Consider the following 6,118-nt stretch of genomic DNA (forward strand, 5'->3'; position numbering starts at 1 on the left):
TTTGAGTAGGCTATCTTTTATTAGGCCTATGAGGTAAAAACAGAGGAAGGAACATGTGGTTTAGTCTGTGCTGCATCAAAATCTAAGACCAGGCTATATGTTTTTAAGCCTATACGCATTTCCTCATTTTCTTGCTCGACCTCTTTCTTCAAATGTCTGCTTAAGTGACACCTCGAAACATTATTGCAGGCAGCACATAGTGCACTCACAAGTAGCAAATAGCTGGCATAGCCGATGTAGGACTACAGACGAAGCCTAATATGTTGTATATCTTCCAACAAACATAAAAACGGGGCAACAATCTAATGTTAAATAACAACAATTACATGTATGTATGCCTGTATGTGTATAGCCTATTGGGATGCTTACAGATAGATACTCTATTGATCCCCAAGGGAAATTCAAGGTCCCAGCAGCTTAAGACTTACATATATGTTAAAGCATAGTGTGTGTGTGTGTGTGTGTGTGTGTGTGTGTGTGTGTGTGTGTGTGTGTGTGTGTGTGTGTGTGTGTGTGTTGTGTGTTGTGTGTTGTGTGTTGTGTGTTGTGTGTTGTGTGTTGTGTGTGTGTGTGTGTGTGTGAGAGAGAGAGAGAGAGAGAGAGAGAGAGAGAGAGAGAGAGAGCTGCATACATTTATTGTGGAAAGAATTGTAGTCACACGGGGGCGCTGTGGTGCAACTAGTAAAGCTCTGATACCATATTCGGGTCCACATGCCCACTCGAGTTTGAATCTGGCCCGGGTCATTTCCATATCCCTGCCCGTCTGTCTTTGTGAAAAAAAATGTCATGGAGAGCTCAGTGAATTTAACCTAACAAAAATTGCTAGGATGACCCATACAGTATATAGCAGTAAAGTTGCCTATAGATCTAAACAAATAGATGACTGTAAGTAGGCTATGTATAGTATATCCCATTTCATTCTTTCCTCAAAATGATGTTGATCTGGGTGAGGCTGTGAAGCATAAATATCCACATGTCTCACTCTTCAGACAGGAACTTACACACTATTACAGAAAGCAAGACGTGTAATTCATAGCTATACACATACCTACACAGAGGAAACAAAGATAGAGGGAAATGACTATATTAATCATTGTAGTGTTAAAAAATGCATAGGTATACAGGGACTGGTAGCAGTATGGTTCTCCCTTGACTGTCTGGTCTTTGGCAGCATTGCTGTAGTCTGTGCTGTTGTAGTTGGGAGGATAGATAGAGTAGATCCATACATTGCCTGGAATACAGATATGAGATATTAATTTCTGATTCATTATTCCTGAAAGTAAAGAGTATAGACTGGAAGCATTATCGGTAACTGCTAAATTCAATTATGAATTTTTGATTATGGATAAATAAAGTCTATTTAAATCTAATCCTATATATTGTCACCTTAGAGGCTATACTGACAGCATTCAATACATTAATCATAATGGGTATAATGGATGGCATATCAGGTAATAATGAAAGGCTGTACTATATATTCAAGTTAATGCATATGTTGGAACTAAATTAAAATGAATTAATCAAAAATTGAGTAGGAGTATCATGCCTCTGCTTAATTGCTTTAACCTATTATGTCCTGGAGTGAACTAGACCCTCAACTGTGACTACAAGTCATTGAGTATGTACTGTATGTATGTGAGTAGTGCATGCCATTATCATTGAGAGTTCCTATGTGAGTTGAGGCAGATATTCTGCAGCCAGTTGATATGGAAGTGCATACTTGACTGAAGGAATAGCCACTTTACATGACCAGCATTTTTTTTTTAATGCACTCAACAGCTAAAGTAGCCAGGCAGCTACAGTGCTACACAGCTCTTGAACATGCCCTTTCAAGACTCTTGAAAGATTGTAGTATTTTGAGTAAAGCTTGTATGAGGGGCATTAGAAGACTATCTTTCAAGAATCTTTCCCAAATTGTGTCAGTGTAAGGTAGGCTGTAGCTGCGTGGAAGCTGCAGCAACTCGAGCTAGGTGAAACCGATTGTTGTCAGGGACAACAACCTTTGTGATCTTGACTTTTGACCTCACAGACTAGAGCAGTGGTTCTCAAAATGTGGTACAGGTACCACTGGTGGTACGCAAAATCTCTGTTGTGGTACCCCAAGATGTTTTATTTCATGAAGACAAAACAATCACTTCAAATGATATAAAAAAATATATAATGAAAAATCGTTAAATTTGAAACTAGTTTTTATCTATCTTGAAAAAAAAACATACAAAAAAACCCTGATGCAAAACAATATGTACTTTTTACTTACCACATATAAACCAACACAACAGGAAAATAGACAGGACGGCCAGGACGGGTTTCAACAGCTTAAGCTCAGGAAAGGCATATTTTAGCAGGCCAGTGAGCAATTTACAGACACCGAATACGACCAGATACACAGGGATCAGGGGCTGCAGCGGACAGTCATGGAGGTTGAGTCCACCTGTATGTGTCAGTGTTTGTGTGTGTAGTTTGTGTGTGTGGGTGTATTTGTATGTGAGAGAGAGAGAAAGGGAGAGAGAACACAGGGTTACTGGATTTACATACACAAGCATGATATCAAAGGTGCCCTGTGTAAGACTTTGTTATGTTTGGCTTTTAGGAGCCAGATGCTTGGCAATGGAGAAGCTACCGGTAGGTAAATGAACAATCAAAAGGCCTACAACAAACAGGAATACACAAACAGGATTAGCAAACAAAACTCATATTCAAGGAATGACAAAGGACTGATTACACGGGGGATTAAGGATGCACTCCAGCCACTGATTAACCCTTGAACTCATTTTACTTGCTGTAAGATAAAAAAAAAAAAAAAAATGTTTCCCATACACTGACTTATTTTTGGCAGCCATGGCCACTTATTTGTGACCAACTAAATAATCAAAATGACTTGAGTGAGTGGTATACCAGGTAGAGTGGGAATATGTTTAGTTCTTATTATTATTATTTAGCTTGTTAACATGTTTTTTCTTAAACTCTGGGACCAGGGCTACATGAAAATACTATGTCTAAGTGTGTGTGTGTGTGTGTGTGTGTGTGTGTGTGTGTGTTTTAACACATCTCTTCTGGTTAAAACCTTAAGACCTTCATGTGCAATAAAGATTTGCTTGCATGTGTTGTACTGACTTTAGTTTTACAACACTGATAGTTACCCCCCACAGAAATCAAATACCGTTTACAGTTTTTCTCAGTTTCTTTGGCGCATTTCTCAGAAAAAAGATGCTTTTGAGGGCGGCATGAACAAAGCATTTTGAGCAATATGCACTTTTGCAGGTAATCCACTATGTGGTGCAGTTTGCTCTCCTAACTGTTGATGATTTGAGAAATGCAACAAAACGACTGAGAAAAGCAATGAAGCTCACCAATAATGATGTTGACAATAGATAGAACGGAAAGAGGGAACACGGCATTCTTCTTTTGAAATATCTTCTTTACGATGCTGATCTGCAAAGTTGAAGCAAAAAAAAGTTGCAGTATGTGCAGTTAAATACAAGTTTTCATGCATCATGAAACGTGTCCACTCTGAATACAACAGAGACACAAATAGAATGATACAGTACATAAATTAACAAATAAATCAAATACATGCACAGATGTAATATACAATAGACAATCTATTTTAGACACACACCATATAATACAGATAGTGGGTGTGAGCATGGGTAGATAATCAGTCTGGCAGGCAGTATAGCATTGTGTTGGGGATGTCACAGGGTGCTTTTGTCCACAAGTGTACAACTCTGTTTGAACAAGAGTACAAAGTGGAGACCACAGTCTGCTAGACATTTCCAGACGGTCCCACTCCTGAACACTGCGCTGTTGGATGCCAGAGGGTTTAAATCGTCCACACTTGTAGAGTTAAGTACTCTACCCTTTCTGTGTGCATTAACTGGTGTCAGAACCCCTGTGACTTTGAAACTATTCCCCTATGACTGTGAAGCTCTCCCTGTGGGCTCTGGCACCCCTTCCTGCCTCCCAGATTGAGCTTTGTACTGACTTAGAACCCTATTTTGACAATCTAAAATGCATGGGCTGAGGCGTATGGTTTAAGTGTTGGTCTACATGGTCTGAGGGGTATGGTTTAAGTGTTGGTCTACATATGGTCCAAGTGTTGGTCTACGTATAGTCCAAGTGTTGGTCTACGTATGTTCTAAGGGCTGTTTTTATATTAAAGCAATAATGTTATACGCCCTGAGAGAGCCTCCAGGGAAGGTCTGAAATGACCAAAGGAAGAAACTATTACATTTTGGGAGTGATCCGCATCACTGTCTGGATGCAGGAGGTGTTATGTGTTCGCTTGGTGGAGGTTTGCGCTCTCTGAGTGCTTTGTTAGATAAGCAGTTTTTGCAGTGTACCTTCCAAACATACACACCCATGAACCAATTGTTTAAGCACAATATCAGGTGTGAAGACACTTAGGTATTTAACTATAAACTCAAGAATCAGCCTTAAACACTTGGCATCAGGTGAGCCTTTGTCAACAACAATTGAAGGCAATGTAGCACCACAGCGAGAAGGAAGAAGAGACACTTACAATCCTAGGCCTACTTGAACAATATTTCTGGGAAAAATCAAGCAGGCACTATCCTAGGAAAACCTGTTTTGTATTGAGATTATGTAATCTAAGTATTGTCTAATCGTTTATGATTTATATTGGTGTCATTCTCCTTGACTTCTCCTCCACTCGGCTGACTGACTGGTTAACAAGCCAAGTGTGTCAGAGGCACACAACTTCTGATTGGTGAACATGCAAAGTGTGTCAGAGGCACACACCTTCTGATTGGTGAATATGCCAAGTGTGTCAGAGGCACACACCTTCTGATTGGTGAACATGCAAAGTGTGTCAGAGGCACACACCTTCTGATTGGTGAATATGCCAAGTGTGTGTGAAACACTGAGCTTCTGATTGGTGAGCATGTCTAGTATGTGTGTGAAACACAGAGCTTCTGATTGGTGAGCTTCATAGGCATACTCACCAATCAGAAGTGGCACAGTTTAAAGAGGCATTTGGATTTCTGTACTGAACGCAATATCAATATCATCAAATCTGTATAATCGAATCGCAATTGCAATATTTGTCAGATAAATCGATATTGCCAAATTGTGCAACCCTGTATTACACCAGGAATCTTTAGAGGACCAGCTAAGCCTAGAGCCAAAGCCTGGAGAGTACAATGCTTTATTATGTATGTCAAATGTTTTACGCTTTATGGTATCAAAGTCCAGAGGTCATTTTTGTTACCACTGCCTTAAAGGTATGCTTTTCACGTCTATGATTAAAATGTTCCTTTATTAATGTTCCACTGAGGATCCCAGGGCACTAAAAACAGCTCCAGAACATCTTAGACCACCTACCTACCTATACCGGCATGGCCCACTGAGCAAGCAACGTCTATGGACGTCCAAAAAACAGTGGTCTGTCCAGGCTGTGATCTGGACGTCTATTTTACAGTCAAAATGAGTTGATAAATGACACTGGGACAATAGTCCAGCCTGACCCGGTTCAGGACGTCTATAGACAACCAACATTAGTTGCAAATAATCGTTCTGCGAGGTCATAATCTGGAAGTCTATTTGACAGCCAAAATCAGTTAATAAATGACATTGGGACAATAGTCCAGCCTGACCCCATTTGGGACGTCTATAGACCGGCAAAATTAGTTGCAAATAGACGTTCTGCCATTCTGGCTACTCTGAGGATGTCTTAGATGTCTATTTAAGTCTTTCAGACGTCTTCAAGCGACGCCTATATCACACCCAGAACAACACATCTATTCAACGTCCAGGAAATATGTATGAAAAAATTCATTCTGGCTACTCTGAAGACGTCTTCTGGAGTTCGGCGACCACGTCTTCTGGACATATTTTGGACCAGTTTTTGCTCAGTGGGGGGGTTCTTCTGAGCATAATCATTCTGTATACACCAAACCCATGTTGCATGTTTGTTGGCAAAAAGCTTTGATTGTCTTTCCACCTGACCATAGAACACAATTCCAGCTACAGCTACAGAAAGCTAAGTAAAAACTAGATTAATGTCAGTTTGGTGACAGAAACCATTACTATACCATTATTAGTTTCCATTACAGCCTTGCACAAAATAAAAGCGAAGAAAGCAGATCTCTTTACCTTA

At 40.0% G+C, this 6,118-nt stretch overlaps 1 long non-coding RNA gene across 1 annotated transcript; it reads right to left on the reverse strand.

The window, feature by feature from the left end:
* Nucleotides 1-848: 848 nt before the first annotated feature.
* On the reverse strand, nucleotides 849-3,434 carry LOC134060377 (uncharacterized). Its single transcript, XR_009935175.1, has 3 exons — nucleotides 3,351-3,434; nucleotides 2,258-2,431; nucleotides 849-1,231 (listed from the first exon to the last, which is right to left on the reverse strand). It is a non-coding gene; the product is annotated as an uncharacterized LOC134060377 (long non-coding RNA).
* Between the last annotated feature and the right edge of the window lie 2,684 nt (nucleotides 3,435-6,118).

The sequence above is a fragment of the Sardina pilchardus genome, chromosome 16, assembly GCF_963854185.1.
Source record: "Sardina pilchardus chromosome 16, fSarPil1.1, whole genome shotgun sequence".
Taxonomy (NCBI): domain Eukaryota; kingdom Metazoa; phylum Chordata; class Actinopteri; order Clupeiformes; family Clupeidae; genus Sardina; species Sardina pilchardus.